General features: G+C 42.1%; 3 pseudogenes across 1 annotated transcript; all 3 read left to right on the forward strand.

The window, feature by feature from the left end:
* The window catches only part of LOC146347572 (protocadherin gamma-A6 pseudogene), a 59,507-nt pseudogene extending 45,756 nt beyond the window's left edge, over positions 1-13,751 (forward strand).
* LOC146347575 (protocadherin gamma-B5 pseudogene) lies at positions 21-3,805 on the forward strand (annotated as a pseudogene). Its single transcript, XR_014789913.1, has one exon. The product of XR_014789913.1 is annotated as a protocadherin gamma-B5 pseudogene (transcript).
* LOC146347576 (protocadherin gamma-B1 pseudogene) lies at positions 3,856-11,112 on the forward strand (annotated as a pseudogene).
* Positions 13,752-16,006: the final 2,255 nt, after the last annotated feature.

Consider the following 16,006-nt stretch of genomic DNA (forward strand, 5'->3'; position numbering starts at 1 on the left):
CGATTTCATCCGAAAACCAGATGGTCCGAAGGGAAGAAGAGGATGGCAGGGCGCTCGCAAGGCAAGTACTGCTTCTCTTATTGTCGTCGTGCTCCTGCTGGGCTGCCTCCGAGCAGATTCGCTATTCAATCCCTGAGGAGATGGCAAGGGGTTCCATTGTGGGGAATCTCGCCAAAGATCTGGGACTGAGTCCCAAAGACCTAGCAAGGCGCAATCTGCATGCTGTCTCTGTGAATAAAATTGAATATTTCAGTATGAATGCAGAGAATGGAAACCTCTATGTAAATGATAGAATAGATAGGGAGGCAATATGTGACACAACTCCACTCTGCCTTCTTAATTTTGAGATGGTGATTGAAAATCCTTTAAATGTTTTCCATATAGCTGTAGCAATTCAGGATATTAATGATAATATCCCACATTTTTTGAAAAACAATATCAAGTTGGAGATCATTGAATCCACTTTAACAGGCACCCGATTTCTTCTTGGGAAAGCTGAAGATCCTGATATTGGGATGAACTCTCTCCAGGATTACCAGCTCAGCCCCAATCCATATTTTGCCTTGGATATTAAAGAGAGTCAAGATGGAAATAAATTTGCAGATTTAATGCTGCAGAAAACACTGGATCGAGAAAGTGAACAGACACTTCACTTAATTCTTACAGCCATAGATGGAGGTGAACCAAGAAACACTGGTACTGCTCAGATATGGATTAATGTCACTGATGCCAATGACAATCCTCCCATCTTCACTCAAGAGGTATATAAGAGCAGTCTAAAGGAAAATGTTCTAGTTTGGTCCTTTATAGTTCAGGTTGTAGCTACTGACAGTGATCAGGGTTCCAATGCTGAAATAAAGTACTATTTCAACAACATCCCAGAGAATGCCAACAAGAAATTCAGTCTGGACTCAATCAATGGCACAATTACTCTCATTGATCCATTGGACTTTGAGGAAACTAGAGAATATACTATGACAGCTGCAGCAAGAGATGGAGGTGGATTAGAGACACATTGCAAAGTTGAAATAAGGGTTCTTGATGAGAATGACAATTACCCTGAAGTAACCCTGGTTTCCTTGTTTAGCCCAGTCTCTGAAGATTCTCCATCTGGAACCTTAATTGCTCTGATCAATGTAAATGACAAAGATACCGGTGACAATGGAAAGGTTACTTGCTATTTACACGATGATTTGCCCTTCAAGATTCTTCCCACATCTAACAATTACTACAAGCTCCTGTCTGACAGTCCACTAGACAGAGAAAGAACTCCTGAGTATAATATTACAATCACAGCTACTGACAAAGGGACACCACCTCTTTCCACACACAAAACCATCTCCCTACAGATCTCTGATGTCAATGACAATGCCCCTGCTTTTGAGAGGCCTTCCTACAGCATCTATGTGCCAGAAAACAATCCTTCCGGTGCCTCCGTTTTCAGCATTAAAGCCTCTGACCCAGATGTGGACCAAAACGCACAGATCACGTACTCCATCCTCAACAGCAACATTGAGGAGCTCCCCATCTCCTCATATATCTCCATTAATTCTGGGACTGGCACAATCTACGCCCAGCGGTCCTTCGACTATGAACAATTCAGGGAGTTCCAGCTGCAAGTGAAGGCCCAAGATGGTGGTTCTCCCCCTCTCAGCAGCAAAGTCACCGTGAACGTGTTTATTCTGGATCGGAATGATAACAGCCCTCGTATCCTGTCCCCTTCGCAAGAAGCCGAAGGTTCCGCCTTGTTTGAGATGGTGCCTCGTTCAGCCGAGGCAGACTATCTTGTAACAAAGGTGGTGGCTGTGGACGCTGATTCCGGACACAACGCCTGGCTGTCCTACCATCTGATTCAAGCCACTGAGCCAGCGCTCTTCACTGTTGGCTCTCACACTGGTGAGATCAGGACAGTGAGGGCCTTTGTGGAGAGGGATGCGGTGAAGCAGAGGCTAGTGGTCGTGGTGAAGGATAACGGGCAGCCGCCTCTCTCGGCCACCATTACTCTGAACCTGGTGTTTGCTGAGAACTTCCAGGAGGCCCTTCCGGAGATGAAAACCCAGTCGAGCAGCTCCAACTATCAGCCTGATCTACAGCTCTATTTGGTGCTGGCCTTGGCTGCGATGTCGTCCTTATTCCTCTTGACAGTCATTCTGGCCATTACGACGAAGCTCCGGTGGTCAGGGAATCCCAAGTTCCTGCAGTGCTTTGGTCCCGTTCCCCATTCCAAGGCCGGTGCCATATTTCCCCCTAATTTTGAAGATGGGACTTTGCCGTATTCCTACCAGCTCTGTCTGTCTTCAGAATCCAGGAAAAATGAGTTTTCCTTCCTGACTCCCAGTATTCAGATTGCAGACAATATTCTTAGTGGTGAGAAATCTGGTGTGCCTTTCACAGGCAACAGTGGAAACCCCTTAAATTCAGAGATGGAGAATAATGACAAGGTAAGTTTTTTCTCTCTTTTATTACGAGTTATTCATATTACACTTATACTGATTTTGCAATAGCGTGACTCTAGTTTACCGTGTTCCCATTTTTACAAAACCCATTTATTAACTGGAATAAGCAGATCTATTTATTACCTATGGTGCTCTTCTGAAGTACATGTTTTTAGCTTTGAAATGAAGTATTAGAGCTTCAGGTTGTTCTCTTGTAGTGAGTTGGGATACTTCTAGCTACTTTCTAGTCTTTTGAGGTGTGAAGTTCAGGGGGTCCCCAACCCACAGGAGAGGCTTTTTGAGAGCTCAGTGGCTGCTAGATGGAGGAGAGGGTGGGAGAATCACCTCTGCCCATCACCTTCTGTCAGGATATTTCTGGCTTTGAGCCATTTATTCCAATTTCCCCACTCTATTTGGAGCCAGGTGTTCTGTTGCTAAGATTAATGGCAAACTTCCTGAAATGTGAATCAGAAAAAAATATTTACACTCATATGATACTCAGTATTTGGTCATTTAAATATTGAGGGTCTTTTATTTTATGAACTTGTATTATTTTATTTATGTACTTACATGCATGGGGTTTTTAAAATGAAGTCACACTTAAACAGTGTGAAACTTCACCATATGTGGGTCATAAGCATGCAGTCTGTGGCAGTTTGTAAACCAGTGTTGATCTAACTATACTTTCTTCAGTTAGAATTAAGGATCAGAACCATGTGCAATGGGTGCAACAAGGTCCTTAAGGCAGGGGCTCCAAAGAACCAAGACACTCCCTTGGAGCTGTCCCAAGTGATTTCCCAGACTTGTCCCAGTAATTTCCACCCAACTAAGGCAAGGCTCCCACAGTGCACAAGCTGACAAATAAGGTGGGGAGAGTGTTGACAGGCTTCCTTGTGATCTAATTAAAGTAAGTGTACAAACTGGGCCCCAAAATGAAAACATAATTTCAAATATTTCAATCTAAGTATTGCTATTAAATATTCCTACTTGACTATAATGGTGGAAAAGCATGCACAAAATTCATACAGATCTCATTTTTACAAGACTTCACATATTACACTGGAAAATGGTTTGTGCTTGTCTCCACATAAGCATGCCTACACGTTATTTTTTAAAAGAGAAGACACCACTTGCAGTTCTCCATCTGAGACTCAGGGTGCTGCTGTTGGACAACATAGTTCTCATACAGTTGCTGGGAGTCCGCTGACGGATGCTTCCTGCAGTGTGATTGCTCAGCCACGGACTGCAGATCTGGGAGAAGAATGCAAGGACATTCAAACAGTTTTGCTGAGAAAAGAAAACATACACCAGGCTTGCAGAAACCAGTCCCTTTGGATTTCTTTACCCTGATGGGGATTTAAGTGCCTTGGTTCACCAAAAGAAGAAAGAAAAAGACAGAGACATTCTCTCAGCAAGTGGAATGGAAGGTAGCCACACACAATACAAGGAGTCAATAAAGAGGCAAGTGTATCTCCTCTTCTTATTGATTTTGTTCTGCCAGGCTGCCTCAGAGCAGATCCATTACTCAATTCCTGAAGAAATGGAAATGGGTTCTATTGTAGGGAATCTTGCCAAAGATTTGGGACTGACTGCTGGAAAAATAACAAACTACAATCTGCATATCCTATCCTTAGGTAAAAATCAGTATTTCATTATCGACACAGAAAATGGAAATCTGAATGTAAATAGCAGGATAGATAGAGAGGAAATATGTGGGGGAAATGCATTCTGCCTTATTAATTTTGAAGTGATGGTTCAAAGCCCCATTAATATTTTCCATATGACTGTAGAGATCCAAGACATTAATGATAATGCACCACATTTCTTAAATGGGGATATCAAGCTAGAGACAAGTGAATCAACTTTGCCTGGAGCCCGATTTGTTCTTGGATATGCCGAAGATCCAGATGTTGGAATGAATTCTCTCCAGAATTACCATCTCATGCCTAATCAGTATTTTATACTGGAAGCTAGAGACAGAGAAGATGGAAATAAATATGCAGAAATAGTACTGTATAAACAGTTGGATCGAGAAAGTGAAAGCAGTTTCCGTTTACTTCTTATGGCTATGGATGGAGGGGAGCCTGCCAAAACAGGGACAGCCAAAATATGGATTAATGTCATTGATGCCAATGACAACTCACCTGTCTTTAGTCAAGAAGTGTACAAAGTCAGCTTGAAAGAGAATGCCCCCAAAGGATCTTCAGTGGTACAGGTGAAAGCCACAGATAGAGATGAAGGTTCAAATGGACAGATCAAGTATAATTTTACCAACATTCCTGAAAGCGCTCGCCAGAGGTTCAGTGTCAGTCCAGTGAATGGAACAATTACAATTATGGAAACCTTGGACTTTGAGGAAACAGACAAATACAGTATAACAATAGAAGCAAGAGATGGCGGTGGATTAGTGGCTCACTGTAATGTTGAAATAAAGATAATGGATGAGAATGACAATGCCCCAGAAGTTATTCTTGCTTCTTTATCCAGCCCTGTACCTGAAGATTCTGCAGTAGGAACTCTGGTAGCCCTTACCAGCATAAACGATAGAGATTCTGGGGATAATGGGAGAGTTACTTGCCATGTAAAAGATGTTTTGCCATTCAAAATAGTATCAGCATCCAATAACTTCTATAAGCTTCTTACGGATGGTCCCTTGGACAGAGAAAGCACTCCAGAATACAATATCACCATCACAGCCACAGACAACGGCACACCGCCTCTTTACACAGACAAAACCATCTCAGTGCAGATTTCCGATATTAATGATAACGCCCCTGCCTTCGAGAAACCCTCTTACACTGCCTACATGCCAGAGAACAATCCTTCAGGCTCCTCCATTTTCAGTGTCAAAGCCTCAGACCCAGATCTGGGCCGCAATGGTCAAATCACTTACTCCATCCTCAGCAGCCACACTGAGGAGCTCCCTCTCTCGTCTTACCTCTCCATCAACTCTGAAACTGGGACGATCTATGCTCAGCGCTCCTTTGACTACGAACAATGCAGGGAGCTTCAACTGGTGGTGAGGGCACAAGATGGCGGCTCCCCACCCCTTAGCAGCGATGCCACGGTGGCAGTGTTTATCCTGGACCAGAATGACAAAAGCCCTCAAATTCTCTACCCGTCCCAAGGGGTGGAGGGATCAGCCATGTTTGAGATGGTGCCGCGCTCGGCAGAGGAGGGTTACCTGGTGACGAAGGTGGTGGCGGTGGATGCTGACTCCGGGCACAACGCTTGGCTCTCCTACCATCTGCTGCAGGCCACTGAGCCAGGGCTCTTCACCATCGGGCCCCATAACGGTGAGATCAGGACATCGCGGATGTTTTTGGAAAGGGATGCTGCGAAGCAGAAGCTAGTAATCTTAGTAAGGGATAACGGGCAGCCAGCACTGTCTGCTACTGTGAGTCTCAACCTGGTCTTTGCCGAAAACTTCCAAGAGGCACTTCCGGAAATCAACAACCAATCCAGCGGCTCAGAGAATCAGTCTGATCTCCAGTTCTACTTGGTTCTGGCCTTAGCTTTGATTTCGTTCTTATTCCTCTTGACAGTGGCTCTGGTCATTATGATGAAGCTTCGACGATCGGGGAATCCCAAATTCCTGCAGTGCTTTGGTCCTGTCCCCCATCCAAACAATGCTGTCATATTCCCACCAAACTATGAGGAAGGGACATTGCCTTATTCCTATCAGCTCTGCTTGTCATCTGAGTCCAGGATGCATGAATTTACCTTTCCAGCACCCAATATTCCAGTTACAGATAATAATTCTGTGCCTTTCACAGGCAATGGGGGAAATAATTTAAATTCAAAGATGGAGAATGGTGAAAAGGTAAGATTAATATTTAATGCTTTTAAACTAATCCCTTCCTAAATCTGAAATAGAATTATTAGCTTTTATTGTGTGACTATAGTTTAGCTGACCAGATGACATAAAAAGCGATTGTAGCAATATTGGCCAAAAGAAAATGTCCGAGCTTTGAAGTTCTCCAGCTCCTCATCAGGCAAAATGGACAGTGTGGCCATCCCAGGTGCATCCTGAAACCATATCTGTTCCTGATAGCGGCCAGTTTGAAAGACTGCAGCCTCTTCCCACTTTCCATCTTAAGACTGTAACCAAATGCAGACTCCCTGGCTTCAACATCAGCCACTTGTTCCCCTTGCCTTCCCCACCCTTTTTTGCTTTGTTTACCATCTTGCCTGATGAAGAGTTATGCAGAACTCAAAAGCTTGCACAATATTTTGTGATGTTTGAGTTGGCCTAATAAAGGCATTATGGTGACATGGATTTTGGGGAAAAAATCTGACAAGATGGGTTTGTCACGAACATTATTTGGATAACATTGTACACCATTTTTTATTGTACTTGGGAATGAAAAATTAAGTCAGCAGTTTCTCAATGGACAGTTTATACATAATATCTGATCTGCTGAGATAATAAGATATGGCTTTATTTAGAATTACTGAAAGCGGGTTCTTTCATACCTGAATGTTTTGGGGTTGATATCACACTCTCAGCCAGATACGTGACTTGTTTCTGTTGCGAAGTACTGTGTGTGTGTGCGCGCGCGCGCGCACAGTAATATGGTATTAGGTAATATTGGTATTAGGTACTAAAATTAGATAATACGAATGTTTTATCTCTAGCAGTTATTCTGATGGGTCATTCACAGATGTAGGTCACCCCCTTGATGCTACAGTCTATGAAATATTACTATGTTTGTATGAACCACACATGTCCGTATGAACATTCTATGAACATGTTTCTGTGAACCATACGTTTGTATTAACATGTTTGTATGAAGTAAACCTAGTTTATCTCATTGTTTCATCTTAAGTAAAGAACAGTTATTGCTTCAATTCTTAAACGACAGATCTCAGAATAATTCCAGTGCCTAGGATCTATCCTCTCCCCTGTGAGTGAGTGGAAAGCACTTCTGCCTATACACCAAGGAGGGGCAATGTTTCATTCCAGTAGCAATCTGATTGCACTAAGTGCACTAAGTAGTTTCATGCCTGTCATGTAATTCAGAGTTTAATTACAAAGGTCTAGAAGAAGTATTATTAAAAATAAATCACGTTTAATACAGTCCCTAAGAGACTAAGATAGAAATTGGGAAGTGCCTGCCTGCTTCACATATCAACTCTGCCATGAATGTTTTTTGTTGACTTAGGCGAGACAAGCCATTCTCAGCCTCAGCCCCCCAGATAGAATGTAGGGGTAATAATACTGACCTACCTTGCAGGGCTGTTTTAAGGACTATAACAAAATCACATAAGAACATAAAGAAGTATTACACAAGGGAAACTAGCAAATGAGGTGTTAGGGAGAATGGTTTCACTAAAGGTAGCTCATACTTGGCTAATCTGATATCCTTTGAAAGGGGGTCATATCTCATTTTCTAGATGGGTGAAATATAATAGATCTAGTTTGGATTTCCATCAACACATACTCATAAGATGGGTAAAAATAAATGGGCAAGCTTAGGGTATTCATATTGGAGAAGACTATTCTTTGGAATACCCCAGAGATTAGCCTTAAAGTCTGTCTTATTAACACCTTCCTTAGCGGTTACTTCACCCACCTTTTGGAGTTCTTTGGGAGTGTCAGCTAGTATCTGGGTAAGCGTGATCTGTTGGACTAGACGTTGACAAAATCCTAGGGATGGCATGAGGCTGGATTCTAAAGAATCCCCCCCCCCCTGGAGTCCGTGGCAGAACACAGCACTTACCTCCGCCTCCCTGCAGAATCCTCTTCGGCCAGATCCTCCGGCTCCGGAGTGCCAGCAATACGGCTGCCATGCCATATCGCTGGCTGAGTGGTATTGACTATGGATGCAAATGGCGTTGTAGACGCCATTTGTGTCCCTGTTTTTTTCACGTGATAGGCTACGGAAATATTTGCATATTTAAATATTTATCACGTGAAAAAAAAAAGCAGGGACTCAAATGGCGTCCAGTATGTTCCACGGAGCTGGCCGGCAGCTCTATGGAATCACCGCGGAGCGGAGCTGGCCGAAGAGGATTCTGGGGGGAGGAACGGATCACCTCCCCTCAAGGGCGAATTCCCGGCCAGAATGACAGGTAGGTAATCAGCCCATCCCTACAAAATCCCTCACCAGAGAGGCTTGAAAAAGCGTAGCAATCATGGGATAAGACGGCAGGTCCTTTTGTGGATTGATGACTAGTTAAAACAACAGCAGGCAGAGGGTAGGAGTAAAATGGGCTGTTTTCACAATGAAGTAAAGAGTGGGTTCCTCCAAGGATCTCTATTATGTTCAGTGCTATTTAACTCCAGTTCATAAATCCTGGGGTCAGGGATGAGCAGTAAAGTGTCCACATACATGGCTAACACCAAAATATTAGGATGGTGAAAACCCAAGTTTACTGTGAAGAGCTTCAAAAGAATCTCTCAAATCTTGTGAATGGCTAACAAAATGGCAAGTGAGGTTCAATATAAGTAAGTGTAAAGTGCACATTGTGACAGAGAATTCCAACTTCACAATATACACTAATAGCATGTAAACTGGTGATGAATAACCAGGAAAGAGGTCTTGTACACATTGCAAATAGCTCAATGAAAACATAAAATAAGTGTATGGTGGCAATAAAAAAGCAGAATTGCACACAAGATGCTGTTAGGAAAGAGACTAATAATGTATGTATACATATATGTATTTGCCATATTTCTATCCCACCTTTCTCACAGCAGCCCCAAAGTAAAATGGCCTCATATAGAATACTGCCTCATCCTGGCTGGACAACATTAGATATGATGCTATCATTGCGACTTGAAGGTCCATATCCCCATGCACCAATCAGCTGTGAGAGGTTGGTTAGGTAAGGGACCCCTCACCATAAAGATGCATCTGGGTTGCTCACCAGGGTATCCTCTGCTTAACTCCATCCCTGCCTACACTGGCCTGTCAGCTCTGACCAATTAATGAACTATATCAAATTAGCCAAATTTGCTATATATCCCCCCTCACCCCCACTACCCTCCAAGAATTTCTGTGGCATGAAATAGTTTTTTTAAAAAAGCTGCTTCCAGATATTAATTGTGAAAAACATCCAACCTCAGCCCCTTCAGTGGTGGAGCCCCCACTTTCCATGCAGAAGGTCCCAGGTTCAATCCCCAGCATCTCCAGGTAGGGCTAGGAAAGAATCCTGTCTGAAACCCTGGAGAGCCACTGCCAGTCAGTGATGACAGTACTGGACTAGGTTGACTCATGGTCTGACTCAATATAAGGCATCTTCCTATGTTCCTGTGCTTGGATTGTCATTTTCTAGTATACTTGAGCTCTGCAAGACGTCTACCCCCTGTGGAAAAAACCTACTCTGTTTTTAGCACAATACCAACAGTTACTATTTCCATCATAATAAAGCAGTAGATTACAGATTCCACATCCTCCATTAGACCATGGGTCTTCTGCTGTTTTTAAGTTTACTTTAGATTTTTTAGCAGCCCATATAAGTCTGTTAAACTTTTATTGCTACTCTTTTAGTGATTCTCTGTAAGTAAATTTGGACAATTACAAAATAGAAAATTCAACTTTAGTAAGATAGACCTCTTGGGCACAATCCTATGCATGATTAGATAGAAAAAAGTCCTACAACTCCCGGCATTCCCCAGCCACTGCAGCACTTTGATAATGTTTATTCCAAAACTAAAAGGAAAGTCTTGAGCTAGACATATTTTAACCTTGAGTCAATTTTCTTAACTAATGATTGAAAATTGTTGTTATAAATGTGCTGATTGTTGGTGGTGAGGTATATACTGAGGTATCATATTGGACCTCTTGGGCAATGGAATTTATCTAAAAAAGAACCTAGAGCAACTAGATTTGATGAAGTATTCAAACTTAACACTTCTGATTTCTGTATGTTAATTGTATAAACAGATAATCTTTCCAATTTTGAAATAAGATGTCTCAATTCTTGATTCTTCCATTTCAATTAGGTACATGACCACATCATTGGCATAGAGGTTTATCTTACAGCTGATATCATTTATAGTTTTGCCGTGAATGTTAGTATTATATTTAATAGATAACACAAATGACTCTATTGATATTGCAAATAATATTGCTGATGAGGGACATCTGATATTAAATATTTGTCAATATAACCATTTAGTAAAAGTCAAGCAGGTGAAGACAAGAGATTTTTCTTATCCAATCAATAAAAGGATTACAGAAACTGAACGAAAGTAGGCATTGGATTAAATAGTTCCACTCTAGCCTGTCAAATGCCTTTTTGGCATCAAGAAAAAGAAAGGCTGAAATAATTTTATGTGATCTAATATATTCCATCATGTTTAGCACTTTTTAAAATGTTGCTGGTGAGGTTTCTTGATATTATGAATCCAGCTTGATCTAGAGAAATATATTTGCCAATAGTTTTTTTTAATGATCTTTTAATCATAATTAAGCAATATTACTGGTCGATATAAATCCACTGGCATATTATCTTTCCCAGGGTTTTTTTTATAATAACTATCTTACCCATTAACCAAGTTTCAGGAATTTGAGTACTATTATGTATCTCAGTTATTGCATTTGTCAGCGGTTCAGCAATAATATCTGCAAATAATTTGTAAGGTTCTGTCATAAAGCCATATATCACTGATGCTTTGCTGGCTTTTATTGATTTAGAGAGCAGTCCTATTGGTGTCAAGCCCAAATAACAGACGGTTCCAATACTGGAGCCCTCCATCCATCCTTTGGCCTGCTGGGCTCTTGCCATGCTCCTCTTGGTTGGAGGAGCATGGAGGCAATTTTTGCCTCTCCATCCACTGTTTGAACATTTTTTGTTAGATGGGCCTCTGGGCCCATCTGATTTATTCTAACTGCTGAGGGCAGGGCTGAGGACTGAGAAGCCATTGGATCCAGTGGCTCCATGGCCTTTTCCTTCCCTATCCACTGGCCTGCCCCCAGCACACCCATTTCCTCCCTTCCTAAGGTCAGAGTCCTGATCTGGGAGGAGTTTCATATGGGCATACCCCAGACTTGACTCCCATAATTAGCATGGCTGGAATCTGGAAATACATATTATGGAAACGTATTTTAATTGATTCTATACATCTAACTTTGCATTATCTTAAGAACTGCTTCTTGTTTTAAACTACAAACCCATGACAAAAAAGGGAGAGGTCAAAGACTTATGTCTAGCTTGTTTATCGAAATAATGCATAATACTTACAATGGCATGTATACATCAAACCACAAGTTAATCACACCATATATTAAAACAAAATTAAATATACAAACTTCCAAATGAACCAATCAGTTCTGTATCAACAGCAGAGCTCCATTAACATTGCCAGAACAATCTACTAATTCATCTTCAAAAAAACCCATACTGAATCTGTTTATTAAAGCTATCCTGTATTAAGTAAAGTATATACCCTGTGTATAGGGAGAGCAAATGTTTATAAAATGAAATCAAAAATCCAAGTAATGCAAGAGATAGATAGGAGTAGGTGAATCATACATATTCTTGCTATAAACTTATTCCAGGTTGATTTTTCAACTCCATGAAATGCAGTATAGGAGAATTTGGAACTGGACTGGAAACATAATGAGAATACATGTTTGCTTGTACCGTTGCCTTGCATGCAATTTAAATTAATATTTGGTGAGTTTAAAAGAATTATAAACTTACTTATCATAATGCCATTATATATCTTCATTTATAATACTGTGTAGAGGTCTGGTTGCTCAGTCTACAAGATGATACTGTAGATCTGATGTTTGACTTCTTTTGGTGGATTTCTTGGAGCCAGGGCCACCCCTTCCATTAGGCAAAGAGAAGCAGTTGCCTCAGGCAACTGATTTTGGGTGTCCTGAAAGGGCAGCACATTGTTAGTTATTTTATGATTGTTGTAGTTTTACTTCCAGGGGGGAGGAGAAGTGTTTGTGGGATTTTCTGTCTCAGGTGCCAAAATAACTTGACTGGCCTTGGGTACTATGCACAATGACTTCTGAGTGAGTGTGTGGGGGAGGGGGATGTTATCCTCTGCCTCAGGCAGCAAAATGTCTTGGGCCAGCCCTGCCTCGAGCATCATTAAGTCTGGGTTTAATCTGTTGAGGACTGACTCCACCCATGCTCTTCTTACCACAGTGTCCATGCTGTTTACATTATACAAGGACATTTTCAACTTATAGAGCTTTTCCTTTGTGAGAAATAGTTACGTATCAAAAATGGAGCTACAAATGAGCAGGGGGTTGGAACTTGTTTCCTCTGAAGAAAAGCTTAACATGTTGGCATTTCTTTGTTTATTAAAAAAAAATGACTGTATTGCCAACGGAAAAGGAATAGGGTGAGGCCCTGGAGAAGACCTCTCCCACAGCTTGTATGGGCCTGGAGAAGGATGCCTTCTTAGCACCACTATTACTGGTTCTTGCTAATGCAGGCACCTGGATGCAGACAATACTCCCTTCCCCATCTTACTCCCCCGGGGCATTGGGGGCACTGCATAGAGGCTGTGGTTCAGGTCCCAGTTTGCTTGTATCTAGCTGACCACGGTTGCAGAAGGGATGCTGGACAGGATGGCCTTGCTATGTAAAAAAGTAAAACGCCCAGGAAAAGCATCTCCAAGATGAACAGAATATCCTTAAAACAAATACAGACATTTTTAAAAGTGCATTATGATGATACTTGGCTATATCTGCCATCCTCAGTCCGCTTACTCTGGAATATTCTCAGTAACCGATATAGCACTTCTCTAAAGTATTGGAGAGGTCTGTTACCTTCCAACCATGGCAAATTAATGTTTGCAGATGGCATGGGAATTTTTTTAATGGGCTGGTAGTCACACTATGACATTTGGCATTGCAATGGAAAACAACAGTACAATACAGACTTAAATATGGTGTAAAAAGTTTAAGCAGAATAGAAGGCAGAGGCAATCATTGACTGACAGGTTGCGAGCCACTGTTCACAAGTCAAGGCTAAGAAAACCCAGTGAGATAGTCAGGACCAGACCCAGAAGGACAGGGAAAGCATTTGGAGATAACAACCAGCACATGCTGTCCATCAATTCTCTGTCCTATATTGAACAAAACAGACTGTGAACCTAGTGTGTCTTTCTCAAAATAAGTGCCTTGCTATGAGAGTTTCATTCTTCTAGCACAATAAAGAGTATATGGCATATACTTCAGATTAGTCTCTTGTGTTTATAAACCTAGCGTTTATAGATGTTTGTCTCATTATGCACACAATATTCAGTGCGAAAAGTTAACACTGAATCCTTTGTCTTATTGACATTACTTACAGATCAATTGCATCTGATGCACACAGACGAAAGAGCAAATTCAAAGATATTTTGGGAGCACCAATCATAGCAAGGGTAGGCAAACCCGTCCGGGGAGTCATCAAGTGGTATTTCCATGTTAGGACTGACGAGGGAAATGTTGGAGGAAACAATTCCCCATGCACGCTAGATAGAACCAGTCACAGGGATGTCCTCTTGTAATTGTATAATGGCAGCACAGCCATTGCTCAAGTATTATACTTTTGACCTCAGCCTGCTCAAAGCAGTTTCCTCAAAGAGAAAGGAAATAGATTCACACTGATGATCTGACTTGAAAAATCTGAATCCATACTCAATACTAGTTAAAAAGCAGAAAAGGAAGGTGTATCTTAGATGTTTGGCAACATTTAGTCGAGGTAAACATTAATAGGGGCTTCTCCTCTCGAAGAGGATCTAAAGAGCCTCTTGTTGAGGGTGAAAGAGGAGAGTGCAAAAGCTGGTTTGAAACTCAACATTAACAAAACTAAGATCATGGCATCTGGCCCCATCACTTCCTGGCATATAGAAGGGGAAGAAATGGAAGCAGTGACAGATTTTACTTTCTTGGGCTCCAAGATCACCGCAGACGGTGACTGTAGCCATGAAATTAAAAGACGCTTGCTCCTTGGGAGGAAAGCTATGGCCAACCTAGACAGCATAGTAAGAAGCAGAGACATCACCTTGCCGATAAAGGTCCGTGTAATCAAAGCTATGGTTTTCCCAGTAGTAATGTATGGCTGTGAGAGCTGGACTATAAGGAAGGCTGAGCGCCGAAGAATTGATGCTTTCGAACTGTGGTGCTGGAGAAGACTCTTACGAGTCCCCTGGACTGCAAGGAGGTCAAATCAGTCCATCCTAAAGGAAATCAACCCTGAGTGCTCATTGGAAGGACAGATACTGAAGCTGAAGCTCCAATATTTTGGCCACCTAATGCGAAGAGAAAACTCCCTGGAAAAGACCCTGATGCTGGGAAAGACTGAAGGCAAAAGGAAAAGGGGACGGCAGAGGATGAGATGGCTAGATAGCATCACGGATGCAATGAATATGAACTTGAGCACGCTCCGGGAGAGAGCGCCGGACAGGAAGGCCTGGCGTGCTATGGTCCATGGGGTCACGAAGAGTCGGACACGACTGAACGACTGAACAACAACAACTCCTCTCAAACCTCTAGGGGAGAATGCTGATAGGACTGCAAATAAGATGATACTTCACAAAGACTCCCCATACTATATGGTGCTTGCATCCCCAACTACTATACAATATATCCTTTCTGAGGAAAAAGGGAATGTCTCTTCTGTGTACACTACTTTCACAACTCTGGCACAGAATGCAAAAGAAACACTCAGGCTGTGAGCGCACATAGCTTTCCTGTGATTCCTCTGACTCATTATTTGTGCAACAGTGAAATAATAATGTGTAAAGCAGGCTTCGGGAGGGAATACATCTGTGATGTGTAGAAAAGAGGTTAGAGGATGGGATCACATTTATTAATTCACTTATACAAACATTTCTGTCTGGCTTCCTCTCTACCAGGGGATGCGCAAAGCACCTAATAAAGTATAGAAACAAACACAAAAATAAAAGTAATATTAATGCCATCATTAAAACTGTTAGATAAATATCAACCACTCTGAAGCTCAGGGTCCTGATTCATACACCAGGATCCTGGTTCGTACATCACATGGCAATTTTACACTAGTTACATTTAAAGCAATGAACATGGCAGTGCATGATGTGACAAGATGAAATATGCAACGAAGAGGAGGGAGAGTACTTTCTAAATGTTGATTGATTGATTATTAAATTTATTAATCGCCCATCTGGCTGGTCACCCAGCCACTCTGGGCGATGTACAACATACAATAAAACAGTTTAAAACAATAAAATTCTACAATAAAAACATTTTCTAAAATACCCTAACCCACCCCAAATGCCTGCCTGAACAACCACGTTTTTAATGCATGACGGAAGCTCATTAAAGAGGGGGCATGACGGAGTTCCCTAGGGAGGGAGTTCCACAGAGTGGGGGCCACCACAGAAAAGGCCCTCTCCCTCGTCCCCACCAGTCTAGTTGTCCTGGCTGATGGGACAGAGAGAAGGCCATCCGAGGCTGATCTTGTTTAGCGGCCTGTCTGGTGCTGCTGGAGGCGCTCCTTAAGATAGGCTGGGCCGGAACCAGATAGGGTTTTAAAGGTCAAAACCAACACCTTGAATTTGGCCCGGAAAACAACTGGTAACCAGTGCAACTCCTTCAGCACTGGAGTGATGTGATCTCATCTTCTAAATA

The sequence above is a fragment of the Heloderma suspectum genome, chromosome 4 (assembly GCF_057233095.1).
Source record: "Heloderma suspectum isolate Gila_16-S chromosome 4, 16-S_ref, whole genome shotgun sequence".
NCBI classification, from domain to species: domain Eukaryota; kingdom Metazoa; phylum Chordata; class Lepidosauria; order Squamata; family Helodermatidae; genus Heloderma; species Heloderma suspectum.